This window comes from Denticeps clupeoides, chromosome 1, assembly GCF_900700375.1.
Source record: "Denticeps clupeoides chromosome 1, fDenClu1.1, whole genome shotgun sequence".
Classification (NCBI taxonomy): domain Eukaryota; kingdom Metazoa; phylum Chordata; class Actinopteri; order Clupeiformes; family Denticipitidae; genus Denticeps; species Denticeps clupeoides.
This window is the reverse complement of record NC_041707.1, coordinates 3,655,721-3,682,104: the sequence shown is the minus strand read 5'-3', so window position 1 is coordinate 3,682,104 and position 26,384 is coordinate 3,655,721. Positions and strand designations below refer to the sequence as shown.

At 50.4% G+C, this 26,384-nt stretch overlaps 1 protein-coding gene across 1 annotated transcript in view; it reads right to left on the bottom strand.

The window, feature by feature from the left end:
- id3 (inhibitor of DNA binding 3) overlaps positions 1-24,862 on the bottom strand; it is a 36,665-nt gene extending 11,803 nt beyond the window's left edge. The window contains exons 1-2 of the mRNA XM_028993763.1: positions 24,799-24,862; positions 23,358-23,432 (exon numbers count right to left, since the gene is read on the bottom strand). The gene's annotated coding sequence lies outside the window, so the exon portion shown is untranslated. The remainder of the gene's footprint in view (positions 1-23,357; positions 23,433-24,798) is intronic.
- Positions 24,863-26,384: the final 1,522 nt, after the last annotated feature.

Below are 26,384 nucleotides of genomic sequence, written 5' to 3'. Positions count from 1 at the left end.
TGCAGCACAGCACATGGTGACACCGGGAAACATGTCCTCTGTATTTAACCATCACCCTTGGTGAGCAGTGGGCGGCCATGACAGGCGCCCGGGGAGCAGCGTGTGGGGGCGGTGCTTTGCTCAGTGGCACCTTGGCGGTTCGGGGATTCGAACCGGCAACCTTCTGATTACGGGGCCGTTTCCTTAACCGCTAGGCCACCCAATGACCCGAATCCCAAATCCATGAATTCTTTGACGTGTGTCTCACACAAGCGGTACGATTCCATGACGTGACGGTCGCCGCTGTGGCGGTGACGGTGTGTGCTGTGAACATGAGGTCACAAGGCGACACGGCAAAAAAACCCAAAACAAAGCAAAAAAAACACAAGATTCCGTCTTGGTGGTGAAATATCGGTCATTTTCGAGAATAGGGAAACACGGTGGTGGAAGTCGCTTTCTGGTTAATGTGTCATTGTTGCTTTCTCCAGAATTTTCCACGGCCTGTTTTTGAGGGGCTTCACGCCCGCCTTTTTTTTTTTTTTTTTTATCTTTGTTTTTCCCCGTCATACGACCGCGGGGACGAGGAGGCGTCTGGATGAATGTACGGCGCCGCAGACCCGGAGCCAATCGTTGCCCGGGCCCTGAGCACACAGGGCTCCATTCGCCTCGCTCGCGGTCCCCACAGCTGCGCGTGCCAGGTGCGTTCTGCCCGACACACACACACACACACACACACACACAGAGACAGAGACAGCGAGACACACCCGCCAAGCAACAGCAGGAAGCGGCTAATACCCGTTTCAGAGCGATGGCCACTCCGCCGGCTCGGGGTCGTTAACACTGCCTCCTCTCTCAGCCCCTGAATAATGGAGGCGTGGAATATGGCGGTACTGTACGTGTGCGCGCGCGGCCGCCTGGCGAATGAAGGGTGTTTTTATTGTCATGCTTCTTCTCTCTCTCTCTCTCTCTCTCTCTCCGCCGCTCTCTGGCCCCCGTCGACTGGCTGGCAGGTGTTCCCGGCCCCCGGCTTCCTCCAACCATGCGGTCGGCCCCGCCAGGTGCTGTGGTCGCGGTGAAAATAGGCCATTCAGCCCAGCAGCGGCGACCGGCCGCCGCCCACCTCGTGCCAGAGGCCGTTTTACGAGCCGACAGGTCACAAACGCACCGGTGGCCTTCACCCCTGGCGCAGCCTGACTCGGGACCTGAAGGGCCGATTCGGTAAAGCCTGCATGCACAGCCTGCATTTGCTCTCTTTCTTACATTTTACATTTTACAGTATTTTTCAGACGTTCTTATCCACAGCGACTTACAATCAGTAGTTACAGGGACAGTCCCCCCCTGGAGACACTCAGGGTTAAGTGTCTTGCTCAGGGACACGATGGTAGTAAGTGGGATTTGAACCTGGGTCTTCTGGTTCACAGGCGAGTGTGTTACCCACTAGGCTGCTACCACCCTCACAAAAGAGCAAAAAAAAATGGCTAAATCGGCACCCTGATGTTCTTTAAAAGCACCGATGCTGATTTCAGAACATTTAGCTCAGGCATCGGTAGCCACAAAAAAATAAAATCAAATAAAAAATGCTTCACGCCGGCAGCAGGACCCCCCCAGTGCCGTTTTTCTGCTATTTCTGTCTGTGGCTCACCACAACACACGCCATGCCTGCCGTAGACAGAGGCCTGTTCTCACAGGCCCGAGAGGCGGGGAAGGGGGCGGAGTCCCACCTGCGGACCCCCAACGCGGCCTTCCTGTCAAAGCGAGACCGCAGGCCTTCCTCTAAACACTCCAGGGCCCGCGGGCGGTGGAGGCCACGGGCCTCAGCTATCTCCCGACGCTCGGCGTGCAGAACGCGCCGTTCCACGCGGGGCGCGCCGCCCAAGGCCGCCCGCCGCCGAGCAGGGGCGGGCGAAAAATCCCACGTGGCCTTTGACCTCCCCAGAGCTGTCAGCTGGGCCGCCGGCAGCTTCGTCGGAATGGAAACTTCGGCGCGGCCCGCCGCAACACTCTGCGCCGTGTGGTCACGCACTCGCCTCGCAGTTTTCCACCCGCAGCCTGCCAGTCCAGATCAAAAACCACCGGATGTTTTTTGAGGTCGAATTTAAATAAAAAAAAAAAAAGGAGCGTAGGCTGTTCTCACCTCCCTCATCCGTCCTCCGGTGGGCGCTGTGTACGACGCACCAGGGCACCTCCACATCAGTATTCCACATCGTGGAATACTTCATACTTATTTAGTACCTTGTAGTACCTTTAGTACAGGTAACGATATATAAAAAAGCTATTATTCTTTTTTTTTTTTTTTACATTTTTTTGAATGGCTGCCGTTCTTTGTTTTATTTCATTTCTATTTCATGCATATCATATGCCTTGTGGAGCATTTATTGTCTTTTATGTATTTTATTATCTTTTGTCCAGCGTGTTTGTATAAGGTGGCCTACAAATAAAGCAGAGAACACTGGGGAGCTGCAAGCTGGATTCATATGTTGTGAAGGTAGACAACATATAGACAGACACACACACACACACACACGCGGGTGCAAGCAGACACTTACTCCAACAGGAAGAGAGTGGGTGTTTGGGAGCAGCTGCTAGGGAGAAACGTCAAATGTGGTTTCCTCCTGATGAAGTAAGCCTACACACACACACACACACACACACACAGCCTCCTCACTGCGTGTATCACCCATCACTGCGAAGACAGATAGCGGCGTGAGAACGTCGAGAAGATTGAAATCTGCAGCACGACGTGAACCCGACCGCACCGGGTCAGCTGGGCCTGGCGCGTGGCACTGAACGGCGGCGCCATCGCTAAAACCGACATGCACCAGCGGCACAACGCCGCGTGTGATAATCGGAACCGAACGGCATCTTTACAGTTCACTAACATTTTCAGAATTTTTTGCGAGAGCGGCCGATCTGCGGCTTCCTGTTGGACAAGAAGGGAACTTTGGCACGACGTGAGCAAAGAGTGGCTGTGCGATACCATCGAAGTCGCAAAGACGCACAAGCGGGAAGGTTATCTTGTGGCTGGTGATTCGGAAAAAAAATGTAAAAAGGTGTCGTGCTCTCCGTTGATGCGAACCATGCATGAAATACTTCGATGCGTACCGTATGACGGGAACGTCTCGGCGAAGTTGGACCCACAGCCTGATTACAACAGAGGGTATAATGTTAACTGAGCAATTCTATTTAAATTCATGTTGAAGCGAACACGAGTCAGGCAGAGCGGAGAAGGAAGAGCCACCACCTCATCATCATCATCATCATCACAGTTGGGGCGGTGGTGGCCTAGCAGTTAAGGAAGCGGCCGCGTAATCAGAAGGTTGCCGGTTCGAATCCCGATCTGCCACTGAACAAAGCACCGTCCCCACTAACTGCTCCCCGGGCGCCTGTCATAAATAAAGTGAAATAAAGTGAAGTGATTGTCACATGTGATACACAGCAGCACAGTGCACACAGTGAAATTTGTCCTCTGCATTTAACCCATCACCCTAACTGAGCAGTGGGCAGCCATGACAGGCGCCTGGGGAGCAGTGTGTGGGGACGGTGCTTTGCTCAGTGGCACCTTGGTGGATCTGGATTCAAACCAGCAACCTTCTGATTACGGGGCTGCTTCCTTAACCGCTAGGCCACCACTGCCCCACTGTCATGGCTGCCCACTGCTCACCAAGGGTGATGGTTAAATGCAGAGGACAAATTTCACTGTGTGCACCGTGTGCTGTGCATCACATGTGACGATCACTTCACTTTTTTATTTTTTTTATTTTGTTGACTGGGATTCACGCTTTCACTTTCACATCGATTTTCAGGAAATAAAAACGTACGAGCCAGTTCGCTGTGTGACCAGAGACGATCCTGTACAAGAACGAAAACCTTTATGATAAAAATGGACGCGTTACATTCACTCAGCTGACAGGTTTAGGAACTGTGGACACCGTCCTTCTGCTTTCTTTCCAAAATCCATTTTGTCACATTTAGAGAGTTTGAAAGTCGAAACGAAAGATACGGGATACTTGACAAACCAGCCGGCATCGCCACCCCTCATAATTCACCGCGTGATTTTGTTCCCCCCAGAACATGGCTGTCGCAGCAAAAAAAAAAAAAAAAAAAAAAAATCCAAACAAGTGGAAAATGGCTGCTTTGTGCGCCATTGAAACTGTGAGTAATGTGACCCGGGTAGAATGTGGAACGGCCACACATCGTGACGCGAAAACGTCGGCGCTGCCAACTGTCCGTAGGCAGGAGTGTCTCATTTTAAGAACTTGTGGTCAAGACGTCATCTAGAGGATCTGGGCCTCGAACTGAGACCTGACCGATGACACCTGCTACATCTGTGCCTGCTTTAGTCACTTTGTTGCTAGGCGCCACTATAACTACGCAGCTTTGGTGACTTCTCACATGGATTTTTTGGTCCCTGTGACGTCACCGAAGCCACTTTTGGAGGTGGAGGCCGTGGTTGTAGAATAAAGTTCTGCGAGGCACGCGTGAGTCACTCTGTGCATTTTTGGAGGTGCATCCTCTCTCTCCCCGTCTCTGCACCCTTCCCCGCCCACACACAGAGTGGCGCGAAGATATCGACGGATTCAGTCGAACGCAGACGCGAGGCCTCGCTTACGGGGTACGTTTCCTGCCACTCGGCCCTCTTACAGGGGTCACGGCGCGCTGCGAGGTCGCCCTCGGGGGTTTCCAGTGGCGAAGGGGACTTGTGCCGGCGCGTGTGCGTTTATCCGCCAGATGTGGTCGCCGGGGCAACACATGGGTCTCTGTGCTGGCCGGAGAAGCTCGCCGTTGTCCGGGTCGCGCATCTGCAGCCCTCGGCCCGCCCTCTTGCTTGGCGGGGGGGTGGGGGGACCGCACGTGAACTCTGACCCGGCGTGGCGCCCCGCCCCGGCGAGCCCCGAGCCACTCCCCTCCCGGCCCGCTGGCACGTGTGGCGGACTGGCGGCCGGCCCACACGCCGCTGCACCTGTTAGAGCAGGCAGGGGCAGGAAACACAGAAATAACTGCCGAGTGTCTTCACCCCTCGAGCTGCATGCATGGGCCAGAGAGAGAGAGAGAGAGAGAGATGCAGAAAGAATGGAGGGAAGGAGGGAGGGGAGAAACACAGAGCCACCTGCACCTGGACAGTTTGGCTCCGTCACACTCGCTGCCTTCACAGTCCCACTCTGCCACCAATCCCACAGAGAGAGAGAGAATGAAGGACAGAATTAAAGAAAGAAAGACAGACAGGGGCGGATAAGAGGTGGGCGGGGTCATTCATGAGTCAGACTGGTCAGTGAGAATTGTCATTGTCCTCCTGAACCTACACCAACATTAGCCCAGCACCCTCTCCTGCGTCATTACAATAATGACACTATTTCCCAGACCTGGCAGCCACGTCATATTCTACAGTAATATTCTGTTACGTCCTGGACATACGCTCCCACGTGTTCTGTTGCGTCCCTGGACGTATGCTCCCACGTGTCCGGCTGTGTTTTTGTATCCTGCCTCTTTTAGGTTGACTTTGTGGGAGGAGTTGAATCCAACCAGCTCCACCTACCATCAGCATATTGGTCACCTCCACCTATATGAAGAGACTTCAGATGGTGTTCAGGAGGTCCCCAGGGTCTGCTTGGCCCTTACTCTTTTGGGAGGTTCCCAGGGTCCAAGGAGCTCCGTTCACATTCATGTGTCTTGTTGCTTTGTGTGATAGACCCCTTTGTTGTTAGCCTGTTAACTTTATGTGCCCTTATTGTTAACTTTTGTGCATGTTTGAGTTGTCCCCGCTGGACCATCCCTTCCTTTAGGCTGTACTGATGTTGGTTGGCTGTGCTGAGTCCGCTGTTTTATTGTACCCGTTAGCACCCTGTAAATAAAAGCAGTGGACGTCCTCCTCTCCACACCCTTGTCGCATTTCTTAGACCCCTAAACTTAGGAACGTGACATATTCAACACTGCAAATTGGGATGTTAGTAGCCTAGTGGGTAACACACTCGCCTATGAACCAGAAGACCCGGGTTCGAATCCCACTTACTACCATTGTGTCCCTGAGCAAGACACTTAACCCTAAATTGCTCCAGGGAGACTGTCCCTGTAACTACTGATTGTAAGTCGCTCTGGATAAGGGCATCTGATAAATGCTGTAAATGTAAATTACAGTTAAAAAATTATGACAGACCACCGCAGGAGGCATCTTTAGGTATTTATAATTGGATATGGTTCCACAGCTCCTTGGCCATGACATTATGACCCAATAACACCTTATGTTGAGCGAGTCCACCCTGACCTCATTAGGACATCTGAAGGAGTCTCACTCGAAGCAGTCTGTAGCAGGTCCTTTTAGGTTTTGCGCTCATGGATTAAGCCTAGTCCTTCAATGAAGTTTCAGTCTAGGACTAGGGGCTCTCCCCTAGAGAAGAACCCCAGAAGGACCCTTGCCAGCTTGCCTTGTGCTCATAGTGCATGTTGGTGCCATTTGTTCACCAGGTTCAGTGGTGCACATGCACTCGTGCTCTAGTCCTGACGATTTCCTGCCCATTGTAGGAGCTTTTGGCTGAGAACCCGTTTTTCCAGAAAGAGCATGAAACTTTTCCGGTTGTTTAAGCCACAGTAGCTGTTCTACTGGATCTCGGCGGGTTCCTTGGACCACTGCCGACCAGGAACATCCCACAAGAGCTGCAGTTTTGACGATGCAACGGCCCAGCTGTCTAGCCCGTTGTCAAAGTCACCGAAATCCTTCACGAACAGAATGTTCACTTGCTGCCCAATACATCCCACCCAACGGCAAGCGCCACTGCGTCCAGATAATCAATATTATTCCACTCAACTGGTCAATGTTACGTCTGATCTGAGCACTTCCCACTAAATTTATATTCAAATTCATCCAGAGCGCTTTAAAATCAGCAGTGACAGGGACAGTCCCCTCCTGGAGACTCAGGGTTAAGTGTCCTTCTCAGGGACACAATGGTAATAAGTGGGGTTTGAACCCAGGACTTTGTGCTCTTTTAGTTCATAGTGTGTTACCCACTCTGCCGGAGACAATATCCTCCGTTGTGCCCCTGCCTGTTATAATTTATTCGTGATTATTTCATTCGGGGGACCCGGTGGCTCCTCTGCTGGCAGCGGCCACCGCGTCAAGGCCGCGGGGCTCCTCCTTCGGCGGCTACTGCCGCTGCAGGCGCCTGCATGCTGGAGAAAGTGCCACATGCAGACACATGCAAAAATATCTGCGGCGATACCGAAATAACCTCAGAGAGAGAGAGAGAGAGAGAGAGAGAGAGGCAGCGCGCACCTGCAGCACGGTCCACACCTACACACAGGTGTCAGGAAATGACAGACACAAAGAGAAAAAAGAAAAGAGAGAGAGAAAGTAGAGCGAGGGAAATCAGACTACTGTGGTTGACAAAAAAAGCAGCTTTTTCTAGATTTCAGTGTGTGTGTGTGTGTGTGTGTGTAGCTGTCACATCTGTATTGTTCTGATGCATTCCTGTCTGTATATGTGAGCATTGTCTCAACATGCAAGCGTGTGTGTGTCTGTGTGTGTATAAATACATATTTACTTCAGACGAATTTCTGCGAAATCTCGCCTCGGAAGGGGACGCGGTGATTCACGCTCAACCCAAACGTTCTGGAAGCTTCCGAGCAGGCGGCCCATCCCACGGCGGGATGGAAACGGTGATGGCGTCTGACCCGCAGACTAAACCGCGGCACTTTCCACATAAGCCTGGGTTCTAACCAGGCTACGTAGGATTTTCACACCAAGTTTTACGGGGTGCTGATGGGGTGGGTCATGACCCAAGTGACCCGAGAAGCGTCACTTTGCGCAAGTGTCAGCTAAATAATGGAGGCCTCTAGCGGTGCTCAGGATCTTATTGGCTCCATTTGTACATACTTCATTAGCACCTTCGTTATTTCATTAGGACTCGATAACGGGCGGCGTAATTGGGTCTTAATCCGCCAGGCCCACTGGCGGAGGTGTTGATGAATATCGAACGCAGGAAGGCGTGCTGAGTGACTGGAGCCATGGCTCCGCCCCCCACCGTCATCGGGAGAGGGGACAGCACTTCACCTCCGGCAGGGCGACTTGTGAGGAACAAAACCTCAAAGTGGCTCTGATGAAGAGGCCGGAGTTTAAATGTATGCTGCCATCTAGTGGTCCAGGCAGAAAGAAAAAAAATAAAAAATTGAATCAAATCCCGACGGAACGATGGAAAACAAATTCACTATTGAAGGAAATGTATATTTGGATATGAATTTACTTGAACATGGAAGCAGTAGTAATTTAACAGCATATCAGATCAATTGGACCACATGGGTGTAAGCGTGTGTTCACTGTATGTAATAATTTGTATAATTATTTATATGTTACGCAGTTTATTTTTCTACTTTATTTAAAGCCTTTGAATTCAGCGTTAAGTCATTTGTTTTTTATTTTAAAGCTCTAAGATGATACATTTTTTGCCCATATAGTTGATCAAGGGCTTTCATTCATATAACTAAATTTCATCTAAATTATCCTGAAATATTGATTTAAAAAAAAAACAAACACAAAATTTAACGTATAAAAAGATCTGCTTGTAAAACATTCTCTCCTTCACATTGCTCTGATCTTCCATTTCGAATCTGTAAAAAAATGATACCACACAAAATGTTACAGAAAAAAACTTAATTCCGTTTGTGTTACATCGGTAATTCCGAGTGGCTCAGGCGTTCCTGCACCAGTCATATTTTGTGCTAAATAAAGCGAACAATGGCACTCAACGGCGCATTTTTTCTTTCATAAATGAAATCCGTGTTAAGTCCCAGTACAGGACGCCCTCAGAGTTCATCCCTGCCACTGCTCCATGGTGGACAGGCCACGCCTGGGCCCTTCGGTTAAAAAAGAAAAAAAGTGATTGGACACATGTGATACACAGCACACAGTGCACATAGTGAAATTTGTCCTCTGCATTTAACTCATCACCCTTGGTGAGCAGTGTGCAGCCATGACAGGCGCCCGGGGAGCAGTGTGTGGGGACGGTGCTTTGCTCAGTGGCACCTTGGCAGATCGGAATTCGAACCGACAACCTTCTGATTACGGGGCCGCTTCCTTAACCGCTAGGCCACCACTCTCGCCGCCTTGTGAAGGTCCTGCTGGTGGAAGTCCTCGGCGTCTCCACCAAAGAAAAGTGAGCCGCCTGACCCCACAACAGACTCCTTCGGTCTTTGTAAAGATTCAGGACTGTGGGGGTAGTTGTAGCCTACTGTGTAACACACTCGCTTATGAACCAGAAGACCCAGGTTCAAATCCCACTTACTGCCATTGTGTCCCTGAACAAGACACTTAAAATAATAATTTAAAAGCCAAAGTACAAGCCTTTAGTTAATGATCTATGAAATATGGAATGAATGAAAGTGTTACACCAGCATTTGTACTTGTGGTGGTGGTAAAATGCCATTAATTACCATGCACGCATGTAAAATAGCATTTTAGCAAATGAGTCGGGCCTGTAGACAATTCCCCCCCCCAAAAAAAAGTAAATATATTTTTTAAATTACATTCAACGGAAGATAAAGGGCAGGGCGGGCGGGGCAGAGGGATTCAGCGCCAACCCAGCAGTGCCAGGCCCAAACACTCGCCTCCGTTACAACTTCATTTCACACTCGCCTATGAACCAGAAGACCCAGGTTGAAACCCCACTTACTACCATCGTGTCCCTGAGCAAGACACTTAACCCTGAGTGTCTCCAGGGGGGGACTGTCCCTGTAACTACTGGCTGTAAGTCGCTCTGGATAAGGGCGTCTGGTAAATGCTGTTATGTGGGAGTTTTAATAAGGATGATGAGGAAGGAAGGATGTTGAAAAACGGCCGGGACTGGGACGGCCTGAGCACTCGCACGGCACGGCCACAAGGAGGCAGCGGAGCATCTGAGCCAAGCTGCTGCATCAAAGCCGCACTTCTCAGGCAGACGGTGTCTGCAACATCATGACCGGTGACACGCCGAGGGCCATTATCGCAACGCAACTCCCACCGCTCGGCGTACGATGAATCCGAACATCAGCCTTTCACGTCGCACGCCGAGAAAGCGGCCCTCCTCCTCCCCTCCGCAGGGTCGTCTTCATCCACAGGGAGCCGCGGGCCACACAGCTTTGAGGGCTTTTGAGTGTTTGCGAGAAGACTTCTCGGGGAGTTTGGGGTGAGCTCAGCCCTTCACGCCTGTCAGAAAGGCTCCGCTGTCAAAGCCCAGCCGACTGCATCTCCCCAGCGCCACCGCGCTGCACTGGCCAGCCAAGCGAGAGAGCGGGCCGGCGCAGAGAGGTCCCCCGGACACAGATCCGACGTGACGTGGCGAGGAAGCGGGGCCCCGGGAGCGAGTCACCGCCGCGCAGCACCGCCAGTACAGTACCATAATACACACGATAAAACGCCACCTTGGCAACACTAAGCAAAAATCAATACATTTAATGATAGTAATTTAAAAACCACAGAAGACCAGGCCTTTAGTCAATGATCTATGAAATATGGAATGAATGAAAGTATTACACCCAGCATTTGTACTTGTTGGGGTGGTAAAATGCCATTAATTACCATGCACGCATGTATTGGGAATCGACTGCCCAGTAAAATGGAATTTTAGGAAATGATGAGTCGGGCCTGTAGACAAAAAAAAAAAAAAAAAAAAAAAAGTAAATATATTTTATAAATTACATTCAACGGAAGATAAAGGGCAGGGCGGGGCGGGGCAGAGGGATTCAGCGCCAACCCAGCAGTGCCAGGCCCAAACACTCGCCTCCGTTACAACTTCATTTCAGAAGCGGCTCCGCGGAGACACTTCAAACACACACACACACACACACACACATCACACACACACACACATCACAGGCGAGGGGGTCGAGGAGGGGAGGAAGATGGAGCACGAGAGTCCTCCCTCCTTCCTTCTTTTGTCTCGTCTCGGCAGAATGAAATTCTGCGTTCGGGCGAGTGGCAAACCGAACGTTGACTTTTCCTTTAGCGTCTTCGGGAGGCGGCGAGCGACGCGTTAAAACGTGCGGCCAGAGAGAAACTTGTTGGCAAAGTGTTTCAAACCTCCTCTGACGGTGGGACTTGCGATTGGATCCCAATGTTCCGAGAGGCCAAATTTTAAACCCCCCCCCCCTCTATTTTTTATATCACAGCAGGGTGTGTGAGTGCTACGATAAAGACACACACACACACACACACACACACACATTCTGCAAAAAAATCCAGCGCGTACGGCTACACCATCAGCGCAAAGATGCAAAACTCGGACGCATTTTCCACGCCAGCATCAGCAGAGCGCCTGAAGGAAGTGTGTGTTGAGGCCAGGTGTGTGTGTGTGTGTGTGTTTGTGTGTGTGTGTGTGTGTGTGTGTGTGTGAGACGTGTACGCGCGGCAGGCAGGGAGAGGGCGTCTTCACACATCCTGCTTGCAGACGAGGTCAGGCAGCCATTTTGCGACTGCAGTGCCGCTCCTACATTTTGTGAGGGCAGCACATCAAACCGCATCAAAACTCTAAACACACACACACACACACACACACACATCTGAACTCTACTGCTGCTATTGGGGTTGCTGAGGTCAGATAAGCAAAACACAAATAAATGCATGAATATTAAGTACAATATTTTAATTTTCTAATTTGGTGTGGAAATCGGCTAAAAAAATGAAGCTGACATTAACGTGCATGTCCAAAGTGGGAAGAAATTGGGATCGGGGTGACGGCAGCTAATATCGAATCATTTTCAGGTACGCGAGACGAGTGTCTTTTTGATCACGTCCTCGCCGTTTGAGACGCGTGTGGAGTAAAGACCGTGATGCCGCATGTTAAAAGGAGGTCGGCGGGAGGGCTCGAGGGCCCCGCGACGGAGCCCGGGTTGGCTCCTGCAGGCCGTGGCCGAGTAAGGCGGTCATGCAGGAGATATATGGGGGTATTAAAGACCCCGCGAGCCCCCGTCCCCCACCGTCCCCCCGTCTCTGGCAGCTCATTAAGTGGCTCTGCCTTATCGGAGGCTGCACCCGCTCGGCCCGGGCCCGCAGACGCGCGCCGCTCTCTGGCCGCGTTGATAACGCCATTGTTCTGTGCCGAGCGGGGCCGGCCCCGCCCTCCGCCGCCCCGAGACCGTCCTGGAACGCTCTGCGGAGACGCCCCGTAGCAGCGGCGGGCCGGAGGAGGAGGTGGAGGCGGCGTATATGAAGTGCCGCACGAGAGCAGTGAGCAAGGGAGGAGGAGGAGGAGGAGGGTGGACGAGGAAGAAAGAGACTCGGGGGTAGAAATGTTGCAACGGAGTGAGAGACACACGGTTATGTACACGGCAAGGACGAAACGGTGTGAGCGCGAGCGAGAGAGAAAGGGAGAAAGAAAGAAAGCGTGAGATGGACAGATGAAGAAGAGAAAGAAGTGGATGAAAAGGAAGGACGCAAGATGGAAAGAGAGAGAGAGACGGAGGGGCAGAAACGGAGAGCCTTTGATGTTCTGCAAATTTCAAAATTTCATTACAGGCTTCAGCCCCCCCCCCCCCCCCCCGCTTAAAAAGCCAGACTCCTCCCCCCTTCCCCATCGCTTCACGCTGAAACGGCGGGAACGTCCCTGCACGGATTCATTATTCAGCTGGGGCTCAACCGTGTGTCCATCCACGTGAGGCTTTCACATGCACCTTCAAAGCGTCCCTCCATCCATCCATCAAAAGCAATCCAATCAAACATTTGCCTCAATTTCCTAACGAGCAAACGGCGATTTCACCCCTTCTCGGAATCGCCCCGACACGTGACGCTCGCTGCCAGAGGCTCCGCCTCCCACCGACACCTGAGGGTCTGACCCGGGCAGCAGAGGGACGCCCCTCCCTCCTCGCCACCATTTCCAGCTCAGTGGGGACGTTGAAGGGGGCGGGGCCCGGCCTTTGCCAGGTCGCCCCTCTCGGGTCTCTGGTCCCCTCGATTCCAGCTGCCACCCCCCCCATGCGCTTGACCTTCCACCCCCACCGGGGCCAAGGCCGAGGTTGGGGACCAGGGCTCCTGGCGTCATGGAAACCTGACAGCCGCCCCCCCATCTCAGCCTGCAACGAGTGACCGCTGACCCCGGGAGTGATCAGTCACCATGGCAATGATGCTGTTTGCCACGAATCTCATTGGGGCTGGAAACACACCCCCTCACAGCACAATGGAGAGGGGACGCCCGCGGGTCACCAAAGAGCAAATGACCGTTGCGATTTGCAAAAGAAAAGGTGGCTTCAACCTGGACAAATTTCATACACAACATGGTGGCCTAGCGGGGGCAGTGGTGGCCCCGTTAAGGAAGCGGCCCCGTAATCAGAAAGTTGCCGGTTCGAATGCCGATCCGCCAAGGTGCCACCGAGCAAAGCAACGTCCCCCCACACTGCTCCCCGGGCGCCTGTCATGGCCGTCCACTGCTCACCAAGGGTGATGGTTAAATGCAGAGGACAAATTTCACTGTGTGCTGTGCATCACAAGTGACAATCACTTCACTTTCACTAATACAACTAAATCACCAAATCCAGGATTTAATGGCTGTTTAAAGCTTCGTCTTTAAGACATTTCACCAGGAATGATACACGGACGCTAGCGGCGTAAATCTGTGCAATTTCACCGGAACATGAACCCGGCATCCACTTCACGGGCCGTTCATCACCAGCGCCCTTCCGGACACCGCTGTTCACCGTACAAGAAGAAGAATAAAGGAGAGAGGGCGCTGGGACGGGCGCCTGCAGGCCTGTACCTGCTGGCCGGATCCAGCCGCTCCTCTGCCGTTCCCCTGAGCCGTTCCCGTTAACGCACACAGCACTCATCAATACTTTAACAGCCGCCCCGGAGGCCGGCTTCTGCGACAAAGTTGCTTGAGCCTAAAACTTAATCCTAAATCAGTCTAATACAGTCCCTAAGTGAGCCTCCATCAGGACGATTTGCACGTCTGCAACTCTCCACGAGGGCTTCGTGGTAGAAAAAGGTTTTTCAGTCGGCGACTTCCGTTTGTGTTCCACCACAACCTCGCATGCGGTACAAAAGTGCGAGAGTGATGCTGGCCGTCCAGTAGAAATAGTTCCCTTTTCTCGTGACGGCCCCTGGCATCGAACCTGAGCTCAGATGTCGGAGCTAGACAGTCCCCGTAAAGGCGAAGTTGTGGTCGTGCAAAAGTGGAGTGATTGTCATTGTGAAACGCTGCAGCACAGCACACGGTGCACAGCATTTATCCTCTTTATTTAACCGTCACTCTTGGTGAGCAGTGGGCGGCCATGACTGGCACCCGGGGAGGAGTGTGTGGGGACGATGCTTTGCTCGGTGGCACCTCGGCGGATCGGGATTCGAACCGCCAACCTTCTGATTACGTGGCCGCTTCCTTAAGCGCTAGGCCACCACTGGCCCGGTCTCTTTCCACGCCGACACAGTGGCGTTAGTACGGCCTTACGACCGCCCGGTAAGCCCAGCGAATATCGGCCTAGCCGGAGCAGCCATTATAAGGAAAAGGGACACTTTCGTGTAGGACACTTGGAAACTGTACGATCCTTGGCGAGAATTTTTGAGGGTAAATGAAGGGCATTCCTGTCGCACGTCTGCATGTTCGGTAACACAGAAGTAAAACTGATTACGTTTGTGTGGCGTAAAATGTAGGACGTGCGGCGATAGGTCCAAGTTGGGGTGATTGGCTCAACGTGCGTTAGTTGCTGCGACCGCAACATCGTGAATTCCTGGAGGAAATGCTAAATAAATCCATTTACATTTACAGCATTTATCAGACGCCCTTATCCAGAGCGACTTATAATCAGTAGTTACAGGGACAGTCCCCCCCTGGAGACACTCAGAGTTAAGTGTCCTGCTCAGAGACACAATGGTAATAAGTGGGATTCAAACCCGGGTCTTCTGGTTCATAGGCGAGTGTGTTACCCACTAGGCTACTACCACCCAATCCAACATAAAAGGAGCTGCTGGAACTGGTGCCTCGAAGCCAAAGCAATGTCACCACACCTTCTTAAAATGGTTCATTTATGGTGGAGAACAAAAAAAATGGCGAATGTCGGGTCAGCGGGAACGACGTGCTGGGATGAAAATAACTGAAATCCAGGAAGTAGGTGAAACAACATGAATCATTTGCTGTTCAAATGAAGTTTGAAGTTCTAGAAAGATCAGAGCCTCAGCAGCGCTGGTGGACTGTCCGGTGCCGGACCGGTCTCCGCCTCGCTCTCTGCAGTGCTGGACCACGGCCATCGCCCCTCCAGCCGCACGGAGGGCACTTCATCAAAGGGCACGGCGCTCATCTCCGATTGGCCGGCCTTCAACGCTCCGGCAGCCACCGCCGGTGACCTTCCTTTCCGACCTCAGGGCCTTGGCCGGCTGCCGTGGCGACCTCGTGCCTCGCAAAGACGGGTGAGGGGCTGGAAACATTCCGGCTTCTAATTCTACGATTGTTATAAAAAAAAAAAAAAAAAAAAAAAAAAGGACGCAAAAACGTTTTATTTATTTATTGCTAATAAAATCCACGCCGTTAGGCGCCAAAGTAAAACCACAAACCCCGGCTACGCTTCCTAGCGTCTCTTTAAGCAGCAGACTTCTTTCAGCATCCATTAAATCTCTCAGTAATTATTAACGAGAGCCTCGCTGTTCCCGCTGAATTAGTCATCGGAGCCTGCCGCCGAAAAACAGAAAAGGGGCGGGGCGGGGTGCGAGAGGGCCGCTCGGGGCGGGCGTGGCGCTGACCCGCTCTCGGTAATTACGACGCCCTCAGTTCGGAAATGCCATCCGTTTAAACAGCTCGCCCGCGACACACACACACACACACACACACACACACACTTGCTCTAATCTTAACTTTGCCACGAGCAGACAGGAAAAAAAAAAAATAATAATAATAAAAAAGACAAAAACCAAACTAAAAAAGGCGAAAATCTGGACTATTTTTTTTTCCCAGAGAATTTTTTTTTTGTTTGACACCAACACAGACCATAAGGCCATGTACTTCATTTTACCACAATCTGCCAAATTCTACACCATTTACACCAACATGATCCTTGTCTTCTGCCTGTTGGCTACTGCGGAGAGTTCTACTAAAGGAAATGCATGAACAGTCTTCAGTTTAAAACTGTGAAAATGGCTAAAACTACTGAAAGATATTAAGATGTCCATATTAGCATGTCCACTTAGCATGCGCTGCCTGTGGATGTGCAGTAGAGCTGGAAACCTTTACCGGACTCACCATTCTATTCAGTTTGATTCTAATGATCAATGCCTCCATTATGCATCCCATCAATTTTACAATACAATTTCAAACACGTGAGATGAGAGTTAAGGCCTTGTTGACATGGTCGTGTGAACCAGGCGTTTTCCTGGGATTCAAATTCTAATTTTGTTTGTCACGTAGACAGTCCAACATTTGACAGTACATACAGTACAGGCCAAAAGTTTGGACACACCTTCTCCTTCAATGTGTTTTCTTTATTTTCATGACCATTTACGTTGGTAGATTCTCACTGAAGGCATCAAAACTATGAATGAACACATGTGGAGTTCTGTACTTAACAAAAAAAGGTGAAATAAGTGAAAACATGTTTTATATTTTAGTTTCTTTGCTCTGATTACTGCTTTGCACACTCTTAGCATTCTCTCGATGAGCTTCCAGAGGTCGTCACCTGAAATGCTTCTCCAACCCATTGAAAACACACTGGTGTGTCCAAACTTTTGGCCTGTACAGTATGTCTTTTGTAGCTGCGTCCAGTTGGTGTTTCATTGCTGTTCATTCATCACTGTTCAACGTTAATCATGATTTCAACAGAAATGTGTGGCAGAAAAACGTTGCACTGTTTTTTGATGCCATCTGAACACGCAGCCAACCGAATGAACGCCCGTGTGGACGCTTTGATTTGCTCCAATGAGCAGAAAAACGGTTGCACTCACCTGGCGCCAGAGAAACGCCTGGTTTGAACGAGGCCTTACCGCTCATCTCACTGACGTGTTTGAAAATATAATGTGAAGCAATGTAGAAAAAAATTATGGGATGCCTTGTGATGCATTGATAATAGAGGCACTGATAATCGTAATCAAATCGAATGGAATTGTGGGACCAGTGAATGTTAAAGTGAAGTGACTGTCACTTGTGATACACAGCAGCACAGCACACGGTGCACACAGTGAAATTTGTCCATCACCCTTGGTGAGCAGTGGGCAGCCATGACAGGCTTCCGGGGAGCAGTGTGTGGGGACGGTGCTTTGCTCAGTGGCACCTTGGCTGATCAGGATTCGATCTGGCAACCTTCTGATTACGGGGCCGCTTCCTTAACCGCTAGGACACCACTGTTCGCACCTCTACAGGCCTGGGGTTTTGCCCAATTCAGATTAATCCATCATGCTAAACACACGCACTCACATGCCCCAAAGTCTTTACTAAGGGCTCATTAGACATGCCCACTGCCTGTTAAGGTGGAAGGTCAAGCCCTCCACTTACTAACATAGTTGATATTAAGGGTGTAACAATCCTCCAAAAACAGGCAGATATGAGTTTTAGTGTCACTCTAGCTTTAACCCCCCCCCTTGAGAGAAGCTGGTCAGGGTTCTCGACACAGCGAAATGTAGTGGTCAAGCTTGTCCAAACCCCAGTGGAGAACACGCGAAAGCAGGGACCAAAGGAAAGGGGGGAAAAAAAAAAACCCAACATGGCAAGAACGACCCCTGGAGTTCCTATGCACGCATCCTTCATCCAGGGCACAGTTCCAGTCGTCTGATTGGATATTTCCTGAGGGCACCAGCTGGTGAGCAGTCAGGGACGATGCTCACCGCGAGCCTGGAGCTTCCAGCAGCTCAGTGGCCAGGAGAACACTGCCTCTTCCCAAAAAAAAAAGAAAAGAAAAAGGGGCCGAAAGCAGAGTTCTGCAACATGCAGTGTAGAGCGAAGCTTCTTCAGGCCCCAAGAAGGAGCTGCCCTGTGGCCGGCAGGGTGTGTGAGTGTAAGAACGTGTGTGTGTGTGTGAGCGTGCATGCACCAACGTGGGCCGCTGTGCTGGGTACTGCGGCACTGCTGCTATTTTTGCTGCTCTTATGTAAGCCACTGATGTGCTGGGGCAGAGTGGCTGGGAGAGAGCCTCACCAGATATACACACGCACACACCAAACACTGGCACGCACGTGCCCCCACACACACACACACACACACACACACACACAATTTGCACCGCATGCGTTTTAATAGAACATGCACAGGGCATGCTCACCGGCATCACACTGCAAGAGGTGACGGCATCTGAAATCACATACCGAGCACTCTTGTAAGCACAGATTTCATAAAAACCAGTGGGTTTATTTTAGTAAATCGGCTACAGGTGACACCCCACCCAACCTTCGACCCTTTCTCAAAAGCAACCAACCGTCACAGAAAGAAAAACAGAATAATCTGCAGGAGAGCTAGGCATCGTCCCGAATTATGTTCCACGTTAGGGATATTTATAAAGAAACGTTGGTCAGATTTAGGCCCTTTTTGGTAATCAGATGCTTTCTTGCTGCTTTGGGCTCAGCACAGCCGCAGGTCAGATCCCAAATACGTGTACTCCATCTTTTCTCTCTGCATTTGCATTTACATTTACGGCATTTACCAGAGCGACTTACAGTCAGTAGTTACAGGGACAGTCCCCCCCTAGAGACACTCAGGGTTAAGTGTCTTGCTCAGGGACACAATGGTAGTAAGTGGGATTTGAACCTGGGTCTTCTGGTTCATAGGCGAGTGTGTTTACCCGCTAGGCTACTACCACCTACCCTACCTACCTACCACCACTCTCTGTGGAGGGAAAAGCTTGACGGGTTGCTGGGCTCCACCTTAACCTCACCTGATATGGACCAAATGACGACAAGCAACGGAACTGTCGAGTAAGACATTTCATTAATTCTCCATCACAACTTAAAATGACATAAAAGGGCATAATTGCATACAAATTATACAAAAGCCTGTATGCGTTTCATCATAGGGCAATTCATATTCTTGTCACTGGGATCTCCCTAAATCACCACGGCAACGTAGCTTAACCTATTAAAAAAAAAAAAAAAAAAAAAGCCCTCTTGCTTGGTAAGCCTCGGTAGGACCCCTACCAAACCACTCCACAGACAATCTCCATAAATTAGACCCCGTCAACGGTGGCACTCTAATGAACTGAGCCGCGCTAACAAGGCGGCCATTTCCAGGGGAGGGGGAGGGTCAAGGTTACCGAGCGCAAGGCCGGACGGGCGTGAGTGGAAAGAACCAAAAAGAAGGCGGAGCCGAACGCGCCACGCCAGGCCGGCCTCCCTCCGACAGACAAATCGGCGGGGACGCGAGCAGCTGAGGCAGCAGGACGCTCCGTGGGCCCACGGCGCAGGGCGGCCCGGGGCGCGTCGGCCATTTTGGAGACAGCCGCTCACGTGGCTCTCTGTCTGACGCATCTGTGGTGACATGAATACTGCATATATTAAAAAAAAAAAAAAAAAATGTAGAGATGTAGAAGAGGGGGAAGAAAAAGAGAGAAGGAAGCGGGCGGGGTAGCACAGAGTGACTAAGAGATAAAAAGGAAGAGAAGGACGAGCGAGCGGCCTCGGGGAGTGGTCGGCTCCGGCACTGCGGATGTGGGAAGGGGGGAGGAGGAAGAGCAGGGGAGACGCTCTTATCCAGACTAATCGAGCGCCCCGGGCTCCTCTGGGAAACCGGGGGTACGTCCCTCTCCAACGAGCGGCCCCATGTGCCACCGAGCACGGCGCGGCACGCGGGTGACGTTCACACGGTACTCCGTGGTACCGCACACGCGGCTTTACGGGAAAAGCCTCACTCCTATGCCACAGCCTGGAGAATCTGACACGCTGGGTGTTGCTGAAGCAGAGCATGCTGGGAGCTTCTGGTTGGCTGCGGATGTTGCTATCCCAGTTGCGATTGGCCGAGCCCGACATCGTACGGTTGTGACCAGGTCCCTTTGAACTGTGGCAGAGGTGCAAGGCAGAGGTCCCCGCACGCATCTGTCACGCATCAAAGCGCCCTCCTCTTCTCCGGGACATCGTCCCTGCGCCTAGACCCCAACCGGGGCCGGCGAGGGAAGAAGGGGGGGAGAGAGGAGGAGCGTAAAGTGCGGTTTCAGGCATGCATGGCGGAGCAGCCCACGGAGGCTTTCCGGATCCCTGCACCGCGTCCGCCGAGGTCGTCACAGCGGCGCACGTGCGGCCGAGCCAAAATCTGAAACCCGTGCGACCGGAGACAACCCCCGAACGTCCCCGGCGTTCCTGATGCGCCGGGCGCATGATAATCTACCTCCGACGTCTCTGAATCACAGCGAAGCGATGACAGAGCTCAAGACAAATCAGCACCACGTCAGACGAAATCACAGCGGCAAACGAAGTTTCGGGAAAGGTCAGAGTTGGAGTGCGGAATGAATAACATGCAGCTGTAGAAGCTTTAGGGTTTTTATACTGCAGCTGTAGAACGCGCTCCCTACATCTAAATCCCAGAACTAGAGCCATGAATACAAGCGATGAGACTGCGGTAAAACATAGTGCTTCAGACCTTTGACCCTGATGCCAATAGTTCTCATGTATTGAGGGGGGGTGCAGGTAGGTCACCAAGGTAACACATTCTACACAACAGTGATGACATTACAACGTATAATGCATGTCTACATTTCCAAAAACTTGGACTTTGGCGTTCGGACACAAGAGAGCAGAGAAGGAAGTGGGTGGGGCCTCAGCAACGGAGCTCCAGCAGGTGTGGGCGGACGGTGCAGACGGACGGGGCGCGGTTCGTGCTGGAAGAGCCTTGTGGGATGGAGCTCATGAATGTTTGAGCAAACCCTCCTGCCATCGCTCTCTTCTGCGTGGCTGAGCAGAGTGCCTTCCCGTCTCATGCCGAATTAATGCCGTTACATCACCCTCCCAGAAGAGCGGGAGCGAGGGGGGCGGAGAGAGGTTGGGGGCCGTACCGGGCACCTTAGAGAGTCACAGGGAAGGGGCTTTAGTGTTAACAGCTGAGTGAGGAAGGAAAAAAGCACAGGCCAAGGGGAATTAAACCTTTTAGCTCCATGTGGAAAAGGCTGTTTTCACATACGGCGCTCTTTAAAAGCACCCAAACTCGGACCAACAGAATGGGAACTGGGAAAAGAAAAGGTGAGGAGCAACACACTGTTAGATAAACAGTGATATTATAACCCTGATCATCTCCCCTGTGAGAATTTTTCTCTCTCGAAATGAGAAATTCAGACCCTGGGCCTGGTAAACCTGTTCAGTCACTTTCTGCCCACTTATACTGTGGGCATACCAAGAAAGCTCAGTAGGTGGCAACTATAGTACTCCAAAGTACAGTACAACACTTAAGTTTATTCAAAACAAATAGCTGTTTAAACAAATGATAGAAAACTAAAAAGAAGCTTACTATAGCTTTTCTAACTCTGGCGAGTTGATGCATATAACAAGAATGCTCCCATGCTGCCTCCAGACAGACAGATGTGCAAGGGCGGGTTTCAATAAGCCACACGTTTGGTCACAGGGCTGGAATATTTGCCATGCCTGTTGCCCTGTTACATAAGGTAGAACTTTTTTTTTTTTAGGCCCGACAACTACAGCTATTTTAAATGCCCGGTTAAACTTAGAAGAAAGTGAAGTGATTTCATTGTGATGCACAGCACACGGTGACAGAACGAAGGGTGTCCTCTGTATTTAACCGTCACCCTTGGTGAGCAGTGGGCACCATGACAGGCGCCCGGGGAGCAGCGTGTGGGGACGGTACCTTCATCAAGGGGACCTCAGTGTTACCTTGGCGGGTCGGGATTTGAACCGGCAACCTTCAAATTACGCATATGCTTTAAAACAAGTCACACGGACAGGATAGGTACTATAGACCGGAAGTTCGTGTTTGCTGCCCGATCATTTAACGTGCGAGATCCAGCAAAATGATTGGAATTTAGCCTGAACCAGCCAAAATTTACAGCTCTAACGTGAGGTGTGCTGCATTGCTCGGACAGCTGCTTTAGATATGTTGTATTTTCGCAGCCACACCGGTACGTCTTGGCGGCTGAATGCTGTTAGCCCTGCACATACCATACTCGGCCAGAAACATACAGCAGCGATTGGTGAGGCAGATTCAGCTGTTGGGAAATTGATATTTTGGTCACAGAAGATCCCACTTGAATTATCTTTGAGCTGAAAAGATGGCAACAAATAAACAGGCAGTGGTTCATCAGTAGGTTTTGCTTTATTGTAACCGAGCAGCACAGCCAGTTTTTTTCAGAATGTGGATTTAGAATATATTTGTAGGAAATTCCCAGTCCCCGTCCTACTGTACAATACGTTGAGAAGCATCAAGGAGACCAGGAGTGCTTTGTGTTCGTAATGCAGTTAAATGAATCTACTGATGTGTTCTCAGTCCCGACTCTTTCTCTCTTTTTTTGTGCCATGTTCACATGCAGTACAGGCAAAACTTTGGATGCACCTTCTCATTCAATGCGTTTTCTTTATTTTCAGGACCATTTACGTTGGTAGATCCTCACTGAAGGCATCAAAACTATGAATGAACACATGTGGAGTTCTGTACTTAACAAAAAGTGGAGACCTGACCTCCACAGTCACCGGACCTGAACCCAATCCAGATGGTTTTGGGTGAGCTGGACCAACAAGTGCTAAACACCTCTGGGAACTCCTTCAAGACTGTTGGAGAAGCATTTCAGGTGACGACCTCTTGAAGCTCATCGAGAGAATGCCAAGAGTGTGTAAAGCAGTAATCAGAGCAAAGAAACTAGAATATAAAACATGTTTTCACTTATTTCACCTTTTTTGTTCAGTACATAACTCCACATGTGTTCATTCATAGTTTTGATGCCTTCAGTGAGTCATTAAAATAAAGAAACCACATTGAATGAGAAGGTGTGTCCAAACTTTTGGACTGTACTGTATATGAAAAAAGCTGACTAATCACTTTAAAGGATAAAACGGACCAAGTGTGCAAACACCCTAACAGCCAAATGCTGGTGAGAACGGCTGACTCGGGTTTTTTTTTTTTTTTTTTTTTTAAGCCTTCAGGAAAACCTGGCATTTCAGCACAGATGCGCATCCTCCGCCCGGCCACCCCACCTGGAGAGGGTCGTATGTGTGTTGGTAACCGAATATTTGCACATTTCTGTTAGTGAATTCGGCGTACCCCCCCCCCCCCACTTGCACTCACAGCTGTTTTTGTTTCAGACACATTAGTGCAGAGTCTGTCGCGCCCTTATCTCCAGGGATATACACACACACACACACACACACACACACACACACACACACACACACACACACACACACACAGAGTACACATCATGTTTCTGGATGACCAGAAACATGGACGACTACACTCTTCATGGGTCTGCTGCTGCTGCTGTGTGTGTGTGTGTGTGTGTGTGTGTGTGTGTGTGTGTGCACGCTCTACCCTGAGTGGGGTCCTGGCTTTCCACAACACTTTGAGAAGCTGCTCCAACCGGACTAGCTCCAATCATCTTCAGACCTGGAAAGACATAAAAACAGAAAAGTTGAAGTCTAGCCTACAGCATCATGACTAGTGCACGAGGTGTCAGGCGGCGAATCTGAGTGGGTTGGGGAGATAACCATATATCAAAATATTCTTCGCAATATTCACCATAGTGTGCAACAAATTTGATGGACAAGAGCAATTAACTGCATTTCCAGTGGCCCATGCAGCATTATCTGGTGGACCAGTATACAAAAAAAATGCATCATGATCACACATGGGACCAGCCTGTAATTTTGGACACTAAATCCAGTGTCGGTCAATCTTGCTGCTTTCCAGCTCCACACAGAGGCTTAAAATGAATTCCCACAATGCATTTCACTGTCCACTAAGCAAAGCACAATGCGCTGAAACATGGCAATACAGACAAAATGCACTCATAACATTTATCTTTATCTTTACATGTCTACTAGAGCTGCTTATGAATTTAAATATTCAACTGGAATTCTTACACTAACAAGCTATGCAACATTGTATATGTTAGTATATTTTCATATGATTATTATGTATATATTTAGGCTTGTTTTTTATGACGTGAGATTTATTTTTTTTATACATGACAAATAATTCAGCCTTTAGACAGGTTCGGTTTTCTTACGATCAGAGAGAAGAATGGAAAATTAGGAAAATGTTCCTCTTTCGACACAAACGCCTTTAAGTCACGGCTGTGACGCACTGTGTGACGGAACAGTCGATTCTGAAGATAGTAGATGAAGCCGGAAAGCAGCCTGCATGTAATGCCAGCTTTCCTTCGCAGTGAAGGACAGAAGCTGCTGACACCGGCAGGGTTGAGTGCCGTGCCGCTGAAAGGCCCCCAAGGGCCTCGTTCAGACCTGAATGTTTTATATTAAACCCTGACCGCACGGCCAGAGCGCTTCTCACGTCTCGGCCGGAACCCGGAACGCAACGTTCAGAGTTTCTGCGCGTTGGAGCCTTCGCCGTCCTACGACGAGATAGGAAGGGAGGGGCAGCAGAACTTGTCTGCTGCCACGCTGCAGCACAAGCTCCACACACAAGTAGGTCACAGAAGGGAAGGGGCGGGGGAGGGGATCCGCAGCTACAGCCCAACTGGTGCACCCTGGGTAGTTTACTGCAGATGCAGGGGCGGCAGTGAGAGATCTGATTCGGTTTCGGTGATTGTAGCCAGGAAGGACCGGACGACTTTTTGTCCCCTCCCAAAGGCCGGGTCACCTGAGCACACCTCCTGGTAGTCGGGGTTGGGGGTGACCGCGTCGGCGTAGCAGACCCATGCCTGCATGGAGAAAAGAGGGGAAAAAAAAAAAAAAAAGAGCCGAAGTGCCGAACACAGCCGGACTGGATGCCGGGATGAGATGGAGCTTACCGAACATGATCATGTCCAGCCCTTCTGGGAAAGGTTCCACCACAGGGTTCCCGTTTGCTGCACGATGCTCTGTACAGAGTGGAGATGAGGTGAAAGAAACAACCGTTAAAAATGCAAAATAATGTCACACCAACATCTCACGATATTTAATTAGTTTAAGCATTAATTTCAGAAGGACTTTGCACGAGGCCTTTCAAATGCAACCCAAACACTGGTGGCATCTTGATCTACGTATTAATTTTTTGTTAGCTTGTTAATGGCTGGACGTCCTATAAGAATAAAAACGCTCCTGTTGGGGTTGAGCTGGTCGGAATGCGGAGTTCAACACTAGGGGGCAGTGTTCCAGAAGTGCCTCTGGCATCCTGCTTTTCCCAGGTAAATGAGACAGTAGTGTGCGGATTAGCACAGCTTTGCCTGGTCTGTTCTTGCTAAGCGGGATCAACGCTGGTGTCTCTGCATCGGGAGACACTTAGAAGATTAAATTGTTTCAGCCCAACCCCACCCCCGCTAGTCTCTCTCTCTCTCTCTCTCTGCCGATCCCTCAAAATAACAAACCCACACAGCGTCTACACACAACGCACGCCATCTGGGCCCGAAATAACCAGGTTCGGGGGTGAACCCCACAACTCGGCAGGTTTTCAGGGATCCAAGACAAAAATTAATAAATAAATAAATAAAACACTGGTGGAGCGGGATCCTTCAGGCTGAGGGACATTGGAAACAAAACGCAGGAATAAGGGAAGAAAGAAGCACACACACTCACACAGATGTGAGTGACGGATTAGGACTAAGAGGACTGAAGTGATTTACAGAGTAAATCTCTGCCAAGCAAGGATAGTGGTTTACATGGCAGACTAATATTAGTCTGTGGATTAAACACACACACACTCATGCACACAAATTGCACACAGACTCTCAATGTAAAGCGGGAAAATGCACTTATAATCTGCCAGAAACCTGCAACAAGCAGCCAAAATTGCAAAAAAAAAAAAAAAAAAAAAAAAAAGTCGCAGGATTTTATATTTCAGTCACCGAGGTGGCACCAGAGAGTACGGATCTTCGAGGCGGCTGCAGAATTCATGGCCAAACGCACGTTCTGGATGCTCTGGAGACCAGAGCGGCCTGGGTGGTAGTAGCCTAGTGGGTAACACACTCGCCTATGAACCAGAAGACCCGGGTTCGAATCCCACTTACTACCATTGTGTCCCTGAGCAAGACACTTAACCCTAAATTGCTCCAGGGAGACTGTCCCTGTAACTACTGATTGTAAATCGCTCTGGATAAGGGCGTCTGATAAATGCTGTAAATGTAAAATGTAAATGGTTTCTGGTATTTGAAACATGCAACTCGGACCCCCTCTTCAGTCTTAAATGGTGAGGTCTCAGGTCATGCATGCAGTGTAGAGATGTGGTGCAGAAATGCTATTTTGCCTCCGTTTCCAGCCGCATCACCTCCCAACTGATTGTATATGCGAATCACACGTTGAACTTGTCGTACGACTTCTGCACCTGAATCTTACATTTACCAGATGCCCTTATCCAGAGCGACTTACAATCAGTATTTACAGGGACAGTCCCCCCCTGGAG